Source organism: Nyctereutes procyonoides, unplaced genomic scaffold (assembly GCF_905146905.1).
Source record: "Nyctereutes procyonoides isolate TBG_1078 unplaced genomic scaffold, NYPRO_anot_genome, whole genome shotgun sequence".
Lineage (NCBI taxonomy): Eukaryota > Metazoa > Chordata > Mammalia > Carnivora > Canidae > Nyctereutes > Nyctereutes procyonoides.
The window spans coordinates 24,336,752-24,351,741 of NW_026575040.1; the positions used below are offsets into that span (position 1 = coordinate 24,336,752).

Below are 14,990 nucleotides of genomic sequence, written 5' to 3' on the forward strand. Positions count from 1 at the left end.
ATACTCCCAATTCCTAAATATGGGAAGACAGAAGCTGCAGGCCAGCAGCTTGGGAAAGTCATCCCGGGGCTCACCTGTTAAACACAATACCAGTGGGTTGGGGTTTACTTAGCAAATCATCAGAAGTACATTAACTTGCAAAGGCTTTCACTCTGTAAACCACTATCTCCAAATCAACGTTCTTCATAAAATACGGCACAACAATCATCTAGGCATGGTGGCCACGGTAAAAAAAAAAAAAAAAAAAAAAAAAAAAAAAAGACCTTCACCTCTGAGGTGACAGAAATCCAAGGCAATTGAGCGAGCAATTAGCGTCTATGAAGTACGAGACACCTGCAACGCCGTGGGCATGTTAAAATTAAAAAAAAAAAAAAAAAGTCTACAGGAGTAAGTACATCTCTGTGAGGAACCTGGCTGCTCAGTTCAAGCGACGTGAAGGAGCAGCCTTCGTTCCTGCCCCGGTACCTCAACCGCCACTCCCGTCCCAGGCGGCCTAGTTGAATCTAGGGCCACTTTCAGTCAAATCCTAGCTTCCCGGCTGCCCTTCCGTGTCCCGGGGCTCTGCGGGGCGGCTCGGCTTAAGCCCCGAGGTCGGGTTCCCCGTCTCTCAGCGGTCACGTCGCAGAGATACCAAGGGAGGAACACGTACTTCGGTTCCCCAACCGCCAGCCCCCGCAAAAAGAGGCGGGAAGGCCCGGCCAGCAGCCGGGGCGCTCCGCCGCGCACATGGCCCGCCGCGGCTCCCACCCCCGTGCCGCGCAGGCGCCGGGCGAGCCGGGACTTGCGGTCGCCGAGAGCGGATCATTCCGCCGCTTTCTTTGTGTGGCTCAAGCTCTACAAATGGCATATTTCCCTTCCCTCCGTTAAAAACAAAGCGCAGACCCCGTCGCCCCCTCCCTCCCGCCGGAATGGGGTCGCGGGGAGGGTGGGAGAGCAATCTGCGGCCGAAGGCAGGGGCGGAAAGGCTGAGGCGCGGGCTTGACAGGGGCCGGGTCCGGGAGGGATGCTGGGAGCTTTGACTCACTCGCACACCATGTGTCCCTCCGCGCGCAGCACGGGGGACTTTTCGGTGGGGATTTTGGGCGCCGACCAGACGCGGCATTTTCGGAAAATAGCGCCCTGTGCAGCTGAAGCGCTTTGTGTGTAGCGGGGCCGCGTCAGCCCGGCCGGGTACGAGGCGCCTCGGGTCCCCGCACCACCTCCTGCTGCTCCCCCGTCGCCGCTCCCGAAGCTTTTCCAGGTCAGTGCGGGTCTGTGTAGGGCCCTGTTACCACCGGATGTGGAAGTTGATCTCTTCGCTGGTAAAAAATAATTCCACTTCCCCCGGAACCCAGATCATCCCCGCGATTTCCTGTTTATTGCATTAAGGCGCCGGGTTTCCGGGGCTCCTGGCCCCGCTTATTCCGCGGGGGTCGGCGGGGTCGGCCTGGGCGCCCGCTCCGCCCGCGCCGCCGCCGCGCTTTGTCCGCCGGGCACCCCGCTTCTGGGAGGGGCGGGCAGACATGGTGGCGGCCGCCGCCCCCTCCTCGGCCCCGGCGCGCCGCGGCCTCCCAGCCGGCCCCGGCCCGAGCGGCGGCCCCGGGGCGGGGAGGGGGTCGAGCCCCTGCGGCGGGGGCTCTGCGGGCGGCGGGCGGCGGGCGGCGGGCGGGAGCGGGAGGGAGGCAGGTTGGCGCGGCGCGGCCCGGCCGGGCCTCGGCGCCCGCCGCCCGCCGCCCGCCGCCCCGGGAACTGCCGGCCTCTTTGTCTGGGCGCCCTGGCGGCTTCTCCGGAGCGGGGAAGGGGCGGCGGGGGCGGCCGTGCCCGGGCGCGCAGCGCTGTGGGGCCTGCGCGGCCGGGCCGCGCTCGGGCCGCGGCGGGAGCGGCAGCCCTGACGGGGCTGAGCGGAGGCCCCGGCCCGGCCCGGCCCGCGCGCGGCCGATCGCGCCTGCTGCCACGACCTCGGGCTCTCGGGCCCCCGAGGGGACAAAGGCCCGCCGCTCTGGATGCTCGGACTTCTGCTCTTGGGACCTGGCCGCCGGGATCTGCGGGTGCACGGCTTCGGAAGAAAGTTGAGAATTTTGCCAGGTCATTTCTGCCTGGACACAGTAAATCCGTGTGTGTTCAGAGTGCTCGGTTGAAGCTGTCGTGCCGCGTTCAGTCAGCGAGCATAGCCTCGGGGGTGCATCGCGAAAACCGAAACCATCGGGATAATGTAGGCCTGCCTCGTGTGTGTTTCCCCACTTTAGGCTTGTTTTCAGTACACACACGCTTGCTTTAAACCTGATTGGACTGTGGCGAGCAGACCTCTGTTCAAAGGAGGGGTAGCGACCACGGCAGTACTTTCGGAGGGGGCTTGGTAACGTGGAAGTATTTTAGGTGCTCTCTCCGAACACTGATTTGCTGTCTCGGTTCAGGCAAGTTACTTTCTGAAGTATCGTTTTTTTTTTTTTTTTTTTTTTTATCTGGAAAATGTTTTTGATGTAGTCAATAAATGGTCCTTGTAAAATAATTTCCCATTCCAGAATTAGAGGTGCACTATGATTTATTACGCAGACGGTAGTGTTGAAAGATTCTTTTTGCAGTTCGTTATTTCTCGTATAGACAGACCTACCCAGCTTGGTGTAAACTGCTTCGCACTGACCTATAACCACTCGGCCTTGGCACTTACACTTTCAGGCTCAGGCTCTCTGATTTTAAGGGAATTAAAGATGACCTTATGCTTTTATTAATTTTTTTCTCTTAATTTTACTCTTTACATAACCCCCCCCCCATAATAGCTACAACAAAAATTCATTACAAGTTAATACAGGTGACATTAATACAAGTTAATACAAGTGGTAAGAGTGACATGGTTTTGCATTTCTGCACGTCTTTTAAATGTCTGGTTTAAAAGACATCTAGATTCTTAAATCTCTACTGCATTCAGTCTGTGGTATCACACCGTGTAACGTCTGGAAAACTCCCAAAACTCCGTTGTATGCTCATGCTTGTTGTGTAATTTTTTTTTTTTTAAACTGAGAGATTTGTCATTTCTATACTTTCACCATACAAGTCGAATCAGCATATTATACAAGACACATTTTAAAGAATATGGATAGGAGAGTTGATTTCTATACTTGTTTCTTGGGCTCTTTTTTTCAATTTGGGATTTAGATGCATAAACAGTATACAGATTGTGTAATCTGCATATGATCCTGGAGACTCAGGAACACTTGAAAATATTTTTTAAGTGACTAAATTTTATTTTTAATTCCACAATTTATTTTTAATTATGTACACAAAATGTGAATTCCATGTTAGATACGCTTGTGAAAACTAGTGTGTAAAAGTGATATTTGAAGATAGGACACTGTCAAAAGCCCTGCAGGAGTTTCAGATTTAAAAGGAATCCTGCAGTGAAACATTTGGTCAAACAATACTTTTGTAATGCATATACTTAACTTTAGAGTTAAGTCTCCTAACTTAAAGTTTGAGTTCTCTCTTAACGTCCTTCTGGGTATTTTATATTTTAGATTGGGGGCCAGTTACACTAAATGTGTGAAAATGTAAGGCCATACTTTGGTTTAATGGTTTTGAAATGAAGCTAAATTCATTTCCAGTTGTTTCTGTGAACTCTATTTTGATTCTGTCAGACTGTAGTTCTCTACTGTTCCATCAACAGGAAGCATCTGGTCATTCTTGACATAATTGTTTGAAAATGCCAGGTATATTTTTGATGTTTGCCATGTAAATGAAAATAAATATCACATTGGATCTTGGTTAATTTTACTTGTCTCCTTTTCATCCAGCATCTCTAAGTTGTATTTATGGTGGAACTCATCTGTAGGATGGCCATTTCCCCCCCCTCTTGAATACCTCATAAGTTAAGAATAGTAACAGGTAAAGCAAACAAGTCAGGAATTCAGAAGTCATTACATGACGTTTTGAATCATGAATTTGTTTTGAGTGTGTATTTTTTTTTTTTTTAAGATTTTATTTATTCATGAGAGACACACAGAGGCAGAGACATAGGCAGAGGGAGAAGCAGGCTCCTTGCAGGGAGCTGGATGCGGGACTTAATCCCCACACCCCGAATCACACCCTGAGCTGAAGGCAGAAGCTCAACCGCAGAGCCACCCAGGCATCCTTTTCTTTCTGTCTGGGTCCTGACCTAACTTGACTGTCTTGTTTCTACTACTTTTCTCATGAAATAAGTGCTCTTTAAGAATTTCTACAATCTGTTCTGTTTTCTTTTGAACTTGATAGTTTTTCAATCCAGTCATCATGTTGCTTTTCCCTTTCTTAATCTGTTCAGAAGGTGGCATCTCCCTATGTTTCTGAATCGGCTACTACACTTCTACAAAAATTTAGAGTCCCTTCACCTCATAGCTTGTCCCTCTTTTACTCTACTCTTTACTTGCCCCTATGTCTATAACTTTCCTCATAGTTTGCCTTTGCCTGACAACAGTTGTCCAAAATGCCACCAGCGAGCTTCTTTTTTTAAAGTCAACTTTTATTTTTTAAAGATTTATTTATTAGCGAGCACATACAAGCAGGGTGAGGGGCAGAGGGAGAAGCAGGCTCCCCACTGAGCAGGGAGCCCCATGCGGGACTCCATCCCCAGACTGGGATCATGCCCTGAGCTGAAGGCAGACGCTCAAGTGCTGAGCCACCCAGGCGTCCCTGAGGGTGTATTTTTGAGGGGGCAATATTCCTTTTCAAGTAGCCTGAGTGTGGGTGAATTCACTGATGGGTCCATCTCCTCTCTTGTCTCATAAACATTAAAAAACAAAGGGAAATAAAACCTTAAAGTTCAGAATAACTTAGTTTTCTAATGAGTATCATTTCTTTGGCCCCAGAGCTAAGTAGTAATCATAGGTTTCTATAGCATTAATGTGTTTATCCAGGTATTCTCCTTCTTTGAAGGTATTTGTTCCATCAGGCTCTCTAGAAGGTCTGCCAACTTGTATTAAGGACTGTATTTCCCCACTGTCTTGACAACAGTGCTTTGCATAGAGGAGATGTGTTGATGCAGTCCCCTGTCAGTTCAGTTGTTGGTGGACCAGTGTACTTTCATTTAGGCTAAGTCTGTCCATGCGATGTTTAGAGGCTGAAGCTTGAAATTATTTTTCCACTGAAGGTAAATCATATGCACAGCGGTGATGCATTTAGAAATAGGGATTTAAAACTCTTTGTCCTGGTTCTCTTACCTTTTAATGGGAATAATTGGAAAGGCTGGCAGTTAGGTCACAAGACACTAATGCAATAATAGAGAATGTGGAAAAGACTCATCATTTTAAATGTACATTTAATGTGAATTAACACTCTGGTATAATTTTTTAAAAAAGTAAATGTCATCTTGAAGTTGGTAGAACAACATAGAACAGGTATTGGGGCACCTGGGTGGCTCAATTGGTTAAGCTAAGTCTGACTGTATTTTGGCGTAGGTCATAACCTGAGGATTGTGAGATAAAGCCACATGTCTGGCTCTGCCCTCAGTGTGGAGTCAGTTTGGGATTCTCCCTCTCTCTCTGTCCTTTGTGCTGGTGCTCTCTCTCTCTCTCTGGAAAGAGGGAGGAGGTATTAGCCACACTTTACTTTGTACTTGTTGTATTATACCTGGGATAATTACATTGTGTCAGCTTTTAGGTAGCATTACTATCACTTTGTGAGTGGGCCCTTATATCATTTCTCAGACTTTATATCAGAATCACCTGCAGGGCAAAAACACAGAGGCCTATGCTTAAGTAGGATAGGGCCTGGGCTATTGTATTTTTCTGAAGTTCACCAGGTGATAGGCACACGAGTTTAAAAAGCTCTGAACTATAGTGAGTTTCCAGAGGACCTTGATCATGGGGGAAAGGACATGGGGAAAGGAGGAAAAAGTGAAAAACGCAATGTTTGCCCAAAGAAGAGAAGGAAACTCATCTAAGAAATGATGATATCTTTAACTATTTAGAGGTCTATCACACAGATCAGGTTTGATCTGACTAGAAAGAACTAGGATCAATGAGTAGTAGTTAGAAGGAGGATTTCAACATACTTTCAAGAGAAATTTCCACAGAACAGTAAAATGTAATGGGGGTTAGGATTGAGTTGTAGGCTCTCTGCTTTCATTGATGATGTTCAAGTTAGGAATTCTAAGGTGGAGGAACTGATAGACTGAATCAGGAATTGGGCCAGGTGTCCTAAAGTTCCCTACATACTTTTAAGATTTTATGATATATGTCTAGGTTTGCAGGTACAAAAGTAGAAGAGCAAAAGCCAGTTGAGTGAAACAAGCTGGTTAGCTTAACTGGATCATAGTTTTCACCTTCTTGGATAATGAGAAATGAGTATTAAGTGAGAGAACTATTTAACGAGGGCTTTAAACCAAACTGTAATTTGGCAGGCTCAAAGCCTTAAAAATGTGCCTATGTCCTGACATGGAAATTCTCATTTAAGGGGGGATTGATCTTGATGTAATAAGGATGTGTGCAAAGATTTAGCTGTGAGCATCCTGATTGCAGCACTGTTGATAGTAAAAGCTGTGTATTAACATTTGACCCCACTCTCACATTAATCATATGACAGAGATAATATTTTCCTTTTTTTTTTTTTCAGAAGTGAAAACAGGCATAGGGAAATGGGGTAGCTTGTCTAAGGTAGCAGAGTTAGTATGTGGTAGAGCCAGGAGTTGGGTCTACGCAGTTTGACTAGAGTCAGTAAGTCTTGATCTCTATGCTATAAAGTTGTACACAATCTAAATGTTTCACAGTGATTGCTAGGATACATATTCACAGTGGGGCACTATTAAATGGTATAAGAAGAAAGGGAAGAGATGAAGAGATGTCTTGTATGTTAAATTAAAAAAAAAAGGTAGATTTAAAAACAATTCCATTTTGGTTAAAAAACAAAGATGCAGGGATCCCTGGGTGGCGCAGCGGTTTGGCGCCTGCCTTTGGCCCAGGGCGATCTGGGGACCCGGGATCGAATCCCACGTCGGGCTCCCGGTGCATGGAGCCTGCTTCTCCCTCTGCCTGTGTCTCTGCCTCTCTCTCTCTGTGTGTGACTATCATAAATAAAAAAACAAACAAACAAACAAATATGCAGTTGACCCTTGAACAATAGGGCTTTGAACTGCATTGGTCCACTTATACACAGGGTTTTTTTTTTTTTTTTTTTTTGTGATACAGTACAGTACTGCAAAGTTTTCTCTTATGATTTTCTTAACATTTTCTTTCCTGTAAGTTGCTTTACTGTAAGAATACGGTATATAATACATATCGGTAAAGCTCCTAGTTGGCAGTAAGCTGTTAACAGTTAAGTTTCTGGGGATAGAAGAGTTATACTCAGATTTTCAACTGTGTGTGTGGGGTGGGAGGGTGGGGAGTGTCTGTACCTCTCAGCCCTGCATTGTTCAAGGGAAAAAAAATTGTATTGATGTCTGGAAGGATATGTGCCAAATTGTTAAGTGGTTATTTCTGAGTGTAGTTTTATAAGTGATTATTTTCTTTTTGCACATCCAAATTTTCTGACTTCTACAGTGAATGTTTTTGTATATTGTAATTAAAAGCATATTAAAATGTATCTCAATAAAAAATATATTAACATAAACTGAGGAGCTTTGATTTTATACTGTGCAGTTTATGCAGTTTGACTTAGGAATTGAACATAGGGCAGCCTGGGTGGCTCAGCGGTTTAGCACCTGCCTTCAGCCCTGGGTGTGATCCTGGAGACTCCAGATCGAGTCCTGTGTGGGGCTCCCTGCATAAATGAATAAGTAAAATCTTAAAAAAAAAAAAAAAAAAGGAATTGCACATAAATTTAGAATTCGTAAGCATGTAAAGTCTTTAGTATTTTTTTTAAGTTTGATCCCTTACCATTCTAGAAGTAATATATTTATTGAACAGATGAAATAATCGTGGACTCCTACCTTTCTGTCATATTCTGTTCTCTATTTTATATTTTCTTCCTCTTATGTGTAATATTTATATATATTCATCTCAGCTTAGTCTCTCTGGCTTTGTGACATTAGGCAATTTACTTAATCGCTCTGCCTTAGTTCCCTCCTTCGTAAAATTGGAATAATTTCATACCTATGTTGTAGTGGTTGGGAGGATTAAATGAGTTACTGCATATAAAGTGATCAGAACAGTGACACACATTTAAAGTTCAGCAAATATTAGCAATTATATTTATAGGATCATAGTGCACTAAAACCTTTGGGGTCTAATAGGTTTTGGAATTAAGAACTTTTTGGATATAGGCAAGGTCATAATGTAACGTTTCAACAGAATCCAGTCCTCTTCAAAAACATTTCCATTTCTGCAGGAGAATGTATGAAGGTTTACACCAAGTAGGGTAAATAGAGACTATAAATAGCTTCTTGTCACTTTAGGTAAGGTTTGCCACCAAAAGAGTTTTTGTATTTTGGAATTGCAGTTAAGGAATCTGTAGAACATTTACTACATTTTGAGTCCTATTTTATTTTATTTTATTTTATTTTATTTTATTTTATTTTATTTTTATTTTATTTTATTTTTTAAGATTTTATTTACTTATTCGTGCGAGACAGAGAGAGAGGCAGAGACATAGACCTAGGCAGAGGCTCTCCCCACAGAGAGCCCGATGCAGGACTTGATCCTGGAACCCTGGGGTCATACCCTGAGCCAAAGACAGATGCCCGCCGCTGAGCCACCCAGGCGTCCCAAGTCCTGTTTTATTTTAATGTTAGAATACATACCTTTTTGGGGCTCCTGGGTGGTGGCTCAGTCGGTTAAGTTTCTGCCTCTGACTCAGGTCATGATTTCCAGGTCCTGGGATAGTGCCTTGCATCCGACTCTGCTTGGCAGGGAGTCTGCTTCTCCCTCTCCCTCTATGCTCTCTCTCTCTCTCTTACATTCTCAAATAAGTAAAATCTTAAAAGAAAAAAAAAGAGAATACATACCTTTTCATGTTTTATATATATATATATATCATATAGCAATAATTTAAAAATTAAAAAATTAAGGAAAAAATGCTTACCTTTATTTACTTTGATTATGAAATATGTTAAACCTCCACCAGTATTGTTGATTCTATTACATAGTGCAGAATCTTTTCTAGAAGAGGCTTGAGAGTTCCTCTTACTCAATTAGCTTTGCTCTCATTACACTTGAGGGATAAGACATTTTTTTTTCTATTTTCTTTAGGTTTTTAATTCCAGTTAGCTTATATACAGTGTTACATTAGTTTCAGGTGTACAATATAGTAATTGAATAGTTCCATATATCACTCTGTGTTCATAAAAACAAATACACTCCTTAATCCCCACACTGATTTAACCCATCCCCTATTCGCCTCCTCTCTGGTAACAATCAGATTGTTCTTTATAATTAAGAGTCTGTTTCTTGATTTGTCTTTTTTTTGTTTGTTTGTTTTGTTTCTTAAATTCCACATATGAGTGAAATCATATGGTATTTGTCTTTCTCTGACTTATTTCGCTTAGTATTATACTCTCTAGCTCCATCCATGTCAAATAGCAAGATTTCATTCCTTTTTTTAAAGATTTATTCATTCATTCATTCATTCATTCATTCATTTATTTATCATAGACATAGAGAGAGAGAGGCAGAGACACAGGCGGAGGGAGAAGCAGGCTCCGTGCCAGGAGCCCGACGTGGGACTCGATCCCAGGACTCCAGGATCGCGCCCTGGGCCAAAGGCAGGCGCCAAACTGCTGAGCCACCCAGGGATCCCCTCATTCTTTTTTTTAATGGCTGAATAGTATTCCATGTCTGTCTGTCTGTCTGTCTCTCTCTCACACACACACACACACACACACACACACACACACACACACACCATCTTTTTTATCCATCAATCAATGGATACTTGGGCTGCTCCTATAATTTGGCTATTGTAAATATGCTGCTATAAGCAGAGGGTTGTATGTATTGTTTTGAGTTTGTTTTTGTATTCTTTGTATTCTTTGAGTACACAGTAGTATGATTGCTGTTTGGTAACTTGGCCTACGATAGCAGCAGTTCTTTAAAGCAGATGAGTGGAAGCCACTATGGTACCTCTCTTTAACATGCTCTCCCGTTCTGTAGGTGTGGGAACCGAGGTGAATATTTATCCTAAGTCATAATATTAATTATAGAACTGAACATTGAAATTAGGTTACTTCCTCTGATGATAAATTTATTGGCTGTGCAGCCCTTCTGATTCCTATATTCCATTGTGCCTATAGCACTTACCATGTATCCAAACAGAGGAAAAGCATTTAAACAGTGTCTTAGTCCGAGCTGCTGTAATAAAAAACCAGAGGCTTGGTAGCTTATAAACAACAGAAATTTATTTCTTGCAGTTCTAGAGGCTGGGAGGTTCCACATCTAAGGTGCAAGCATGGTTGGGGTCTGGTGAGGACGCTCTTCCAGTTACAGACTTCTCTGTTGTATACTTACATGGAAGAGGGGCGAGGGAGCTGTCTTGTGTTTCTTTTTTTTTGGGGGGGGGTTCTTTTTATAAGGGCATAAGTCTTACGATCCTTTCTCATGACCTAATCACCTCCCAAACATCTCACCTCCTAATACCATCACTTTGGGCGTTAGGAGTTCAACATACAAATTTAGGGGACAGGGGAAAGACACACAAGCATTCAGATCATAGCAAACAATATGGTGTTAAAGTGAATGATCTGATAAATTTCTCTTACATCCTAACTGGCTTATATGAACTCTTAAATCTTTGCCCATGTGATTACCTGTGCCTTCAGCCATTCCCTTCATACACTCTTAATTTCTTCTCCCTTCCTTTATTGCTGTATGCATTAGATGTGGCCTGAACTTGACACCAATCACTTCTATCATATTTACCTGTTGTCAAATCTTTCCACTATTTATCTCCTCTGTTTCTTTTTTTTTTTTTTTTTTCACAGATTACAGCATATTTATGGAGGAAGGCGGGTAATTATGAAGATTTCTTGGCCACTATAAATTAATGCTGAACAATTCCCAGTGGGCCCTTGGTACTGTTGGCAGTTATTTTGTTAATCTTACATTTTTGTTTTCTCATATATCTTCTTCCTCTCTCTCAGGAGATGCCATTGATTTTTACGCAATTGAAAAAGAAAATAGAGTATAAGCTTGCACATTTTTTTCATTGTTATCATAACAAATCTATTCTTGTCTCTTATTTTTTGAACTGAATGGAAGGAAGAGGATTCTTTTGCTTTTTTAGTAGTCTTACTACCACACTTACTTTTCCTTTCTCATCGCTTTGATCGTTATTTGCAATGGTTGGGTAATAATCTAAAAGTTATTGAAATTGCTCAGTTTTTCTAAGTTTTATCTAAGTTTATCATATTTGAATCTTAAAGTTTTTGTAATACATGTTTCTCTTTTATTATTTCTATCCATTAATCAGCACAGTTCTTTTAGATTATTCTTTACTGGGTCTCAGTTTGTCCTGAGGCTCTGTATTGCCTATTATCTCCCTTTTTAGCTTTGGAACTCCTCTTCCAATCCACCCCCCATATGGCTGCCAGAATAATTTTCCTAAAACTTTTTTGAACCCATTGCTATTAAACCTGAACAGCCAGAGGAGAGAACATGTGCTATTGACTTTTTGCTCTCCATTGTGCCAAGCAAAGTGAATTGAACTTGTGCTGAATAAATGTTTGAATGGATCAAAGTTTGCTCAAAACATTGAATGACTTCCAGTTGTCTGTAGGATAAAGTCCAAACTCTGCTTTCTCACTTTGAAACCTTTTCATATTCTGCTTCATCAACCTTACTTCAGCCTTGTTTCCTCTGTAATATACCATGCTCAGGCACAACTCTGTGTTTTTCCTTTTTCTTTTCCTTGATAGGCCTATCAAAGCCTATTCAGAATTGTTTGCTTTGTGCTGGTACTGTCCTAATCTCTGATGTTATAGTAATGAAAATAGAAGATAGTCTCTGTTTTCTTGGGGCTGACATTTGCAATGAGGGAGGGGAGGAAAAGCACAGTAATGAATATCAGGTGTTAATGAGTGGCATGAAAAGGAATAAAACTGGATAACGGGTTAGAATGGTGGGAGGTGGTTGCTATTTTAGGTGGCCAGGGAAAAATCTCTTTGGGTGTCCTGGAATGAGGGAGTAAATGACATGGTTATGTAAGTGAAGAGCTTTCTGGGTGGAAGAAACAACATGTTTAAGACCCTGAGGTGGAAACATGTTTGGCTTACTCGAATAATTCCTTTTTTTTTTTTTTTAATTTTTATTTATTTATGATAGTCACAGAGAGAGAGAGGCAGAGACACAGGCAGAGGGAGAAGCAGGCTCCATGCACCGGGAGCCCGATGTGGGATTCGATCCTGGGTCTCCAGGATCGCGCCCTGGGCCAAAGGCAGGCGCCAAACCGCTGCGCCACCCAGGGATCCCAATAATTCCTAAGGCTTGTGTGCCTCAAGCAGAATGAGTTAGGGGGAGTGATAAGTGAGATTAGAGAGGTGGTGGGAAGCTAGACTATGCTCCAAATGTCTTTCATTGAAGAAGCCTTCCTTCACTATATTATATTGTTTGTTGATTTAAAGCTTCTTGAGGGATCCCTGGGTGGCGCAGCGGTTTGGTGCCTGCCTTTGGCCCGGGGCGCGATCCTGGAGGCCTGGGATTGAATCCCATGTCAGGCTCCCTGCATGGAGCCTGCTTCTCCCTCTGCCTGTGTCTCTGCCTCTCTGTCTCTCTCTGTGTGACTATCATGGATAAATAAATAAAATATTAAAAAAAAAAATAAAGCTTCTCGAACCCATACAGCAACAATGGAATTAGCTTTCAAGTTATCTTCTTTATTGTGATCCATGGTAAGAAATGTGTTTTGCATCAGTAACACATTGTTTGTGTGTGCATATGTACAACTGGAACAAAGGTTTCATGAGACATTTACCTTTACCACATTGGATATATGCTGACATTATTTTAAATGTTGGCTTTAGCCCACTAAAAGATTTCATAGTTAAAAACTTAATACTTAAAAAAAGAACTACAGACTGCTTTTTATTATAATCCACATATTCTTCCAGGCTGTGAAGTATCTTCAGTTAAAAATCATGATTTCAATTGTTTTGTGTATAGGTTTTTAGTGTTTACTGCTGAATAGAGATGACTTGTTTAATTTGGCAAATAGCTATTGAGTAGGATACTAGAAACTGCTGAATACTAAACATGTAAGAATAAGATAAACTTGGCCTGACTTCCTGAGGCTTTTAGGAGAGGAGAGCTTGTAAGCAAATACTTGTAACAGAGTGGAATCCATATATTAATGAAAGTAGGTTCAGGGCACAATGAGGAAATAAAGAAATGATTAATTCTTTTTGGTGAAAAGGTCAATGGGAGTTTGTTAGAGGAGGTAATGTCTGAACTGAGTTTTTGAGGAAGAATGTGAATACGTGGTGAGGTAATTTGGGGTAAGAAGACTTCTCAGGCAGAATAACACATAAAGGAATGGTATCACAAAACGGAATAGTATGTAGGGGTAATTATAGGTAACTGTGTAGTGTTGGAGTATAAATACGAGCAGGAAGTCGTGAGTTGATGAGGCTTGAGTGAGGCATGGGCCAGATCCAAAAAGGTCTGAAATGCATTGTAGGAAGTTGCTGCATGGGAAGTAGAGATATCATCTCTCAATAAGTCCATTACAGCCAGTTTTTCCTCAAGTGATGAAATGCATTGCTGTTTCCTCAGCTGTGCCCTAGAGGAAGTTGGGTTACATTTATGGGCTATGTTGTACCAAAAAACATTTCTTTATGCATTAAGCTTTTAATTAAGCTTATCATTGCAATGTTAAGTTCACTCTATAAGAAGCATTTGAGAATTGAGACATACTGAAGAAATAGGAGATTCACATTTCAGGGTAATTCTGGGCTTTATGTTTATGAAATAGAATGGTAGGTGGCCAACTATGTAAATTATTTTTCACTTCAAGTTAAGCATACGTGTGGTTAAATTCTGTATTCTGGTACTCGCTTCAGTAGCACATATACTAAATTCTGTTTCTGTAGGTGATTAGAATACATGATTGATTGTTTTAGGAAGATATTTTGATAAATTTGACCAAACTGTAGTATAAGACTTTATGACAATGTTCAAATGCTCAACCGCTGAGCCACCCAGGCATCCCTGTATTTACTTTTGTCTCAGAAATCCTACTTCAGGGAATTTATCCTACAGTTATATGAAATAAAATGTTACATTTACACAGTTATTAGCTGCAGTGTTGCATATAATAGGAATAGTGTCCATCCATAATAAACTAAGACCTATCCACACAATAGCATGCTAAGCACCTATACAGAAAAAGAGGAAGCTGTCTATGAACTAATAGGAAAGATCTCTAGGATGTGTTAAGTAAGAAAAGCAAGTGGAGAACAGTTTATGTAGTAATGCTATCTTTTGGTAATAATAGAAATAGTAGAAGGATAACCATGAAACTAGTAAAGGTGATTACTTGTCGGGGGGAGTGGGATAGTGTAAATGCTTCCATTGAGACTTTTCAATGTATACATTTCTGGGTTTGGATTTTTGAGCTATATAAAACTGTTGCTTGTTGAGAAAAAAGAAATTAAGAGAAAAAGAGATGCAAAGTAGGATTTATAGTATTTGATGGCCAACTGTATGTAAAGACATGAGGGAGAGGAGGAAGTTACGGATAGCTCTCAGATTTCTAATTTGGGAGGTAAAAAGGCTGGTAACAACATGAGGGAGTAGAGCAGGAAGATTAAATTTTGGCAGGTGCCTGGGAAGTTTTGGGCATGCTAATTGATGGATTCTTAGTTCTCCTTTTTAGTTTAGTGTTTGTGTATATATACATTTGTGTAATTTGTACGCTTTAGATGTATAACTTGAGCTTATTTACTCATTTATTTATAAAGACTATATTTATTTGAGAGAGAGAGAGGGCACTAGTGAGATATAGGGGCAGAGGGAGAAGGAGAAGCAGACTCCCTGCTGAGCAGGGAGCCGGACATGGGGCTCAATCCTAGGATCCTGGCACCCTGGAACTCGAGCTAATTTTATTTTTTTTTATTTTTT

General features: G+C 41.9%; 1 protein-coding gene across 6 annotated transcripts in view; it reads left to right on the forward strand.

Moving 5' to 3' along the window:
• The first annotated feature begins 367 nt into the window (after window positions 1–367).
• GABPB1 (GA binding protein transcription factor subunit beta 1) overlaps window positions 368–14,990 on the forward strand; it is a 66,157-nt gene continuing 51,534 nt past the window's right edge. For 3 of the 6 annotated variants that reach the window (XM_055319657.1, XM_055319661.1, XM_055319662.1), the window contains exon 1: window positions 370–1,240. The gene's annotated coding sequence lies outside the window, so the exon portion shown is untranslated. Of the gene's footprint in view, window positions 1,241–1,787; window positions 2,394–14,990 lie in introns of those variants that run through there. The other 3 variants (XM_055319660.1, XM_055319663.1, XM_055319659.1) reach the window with 3 other exon arrangements.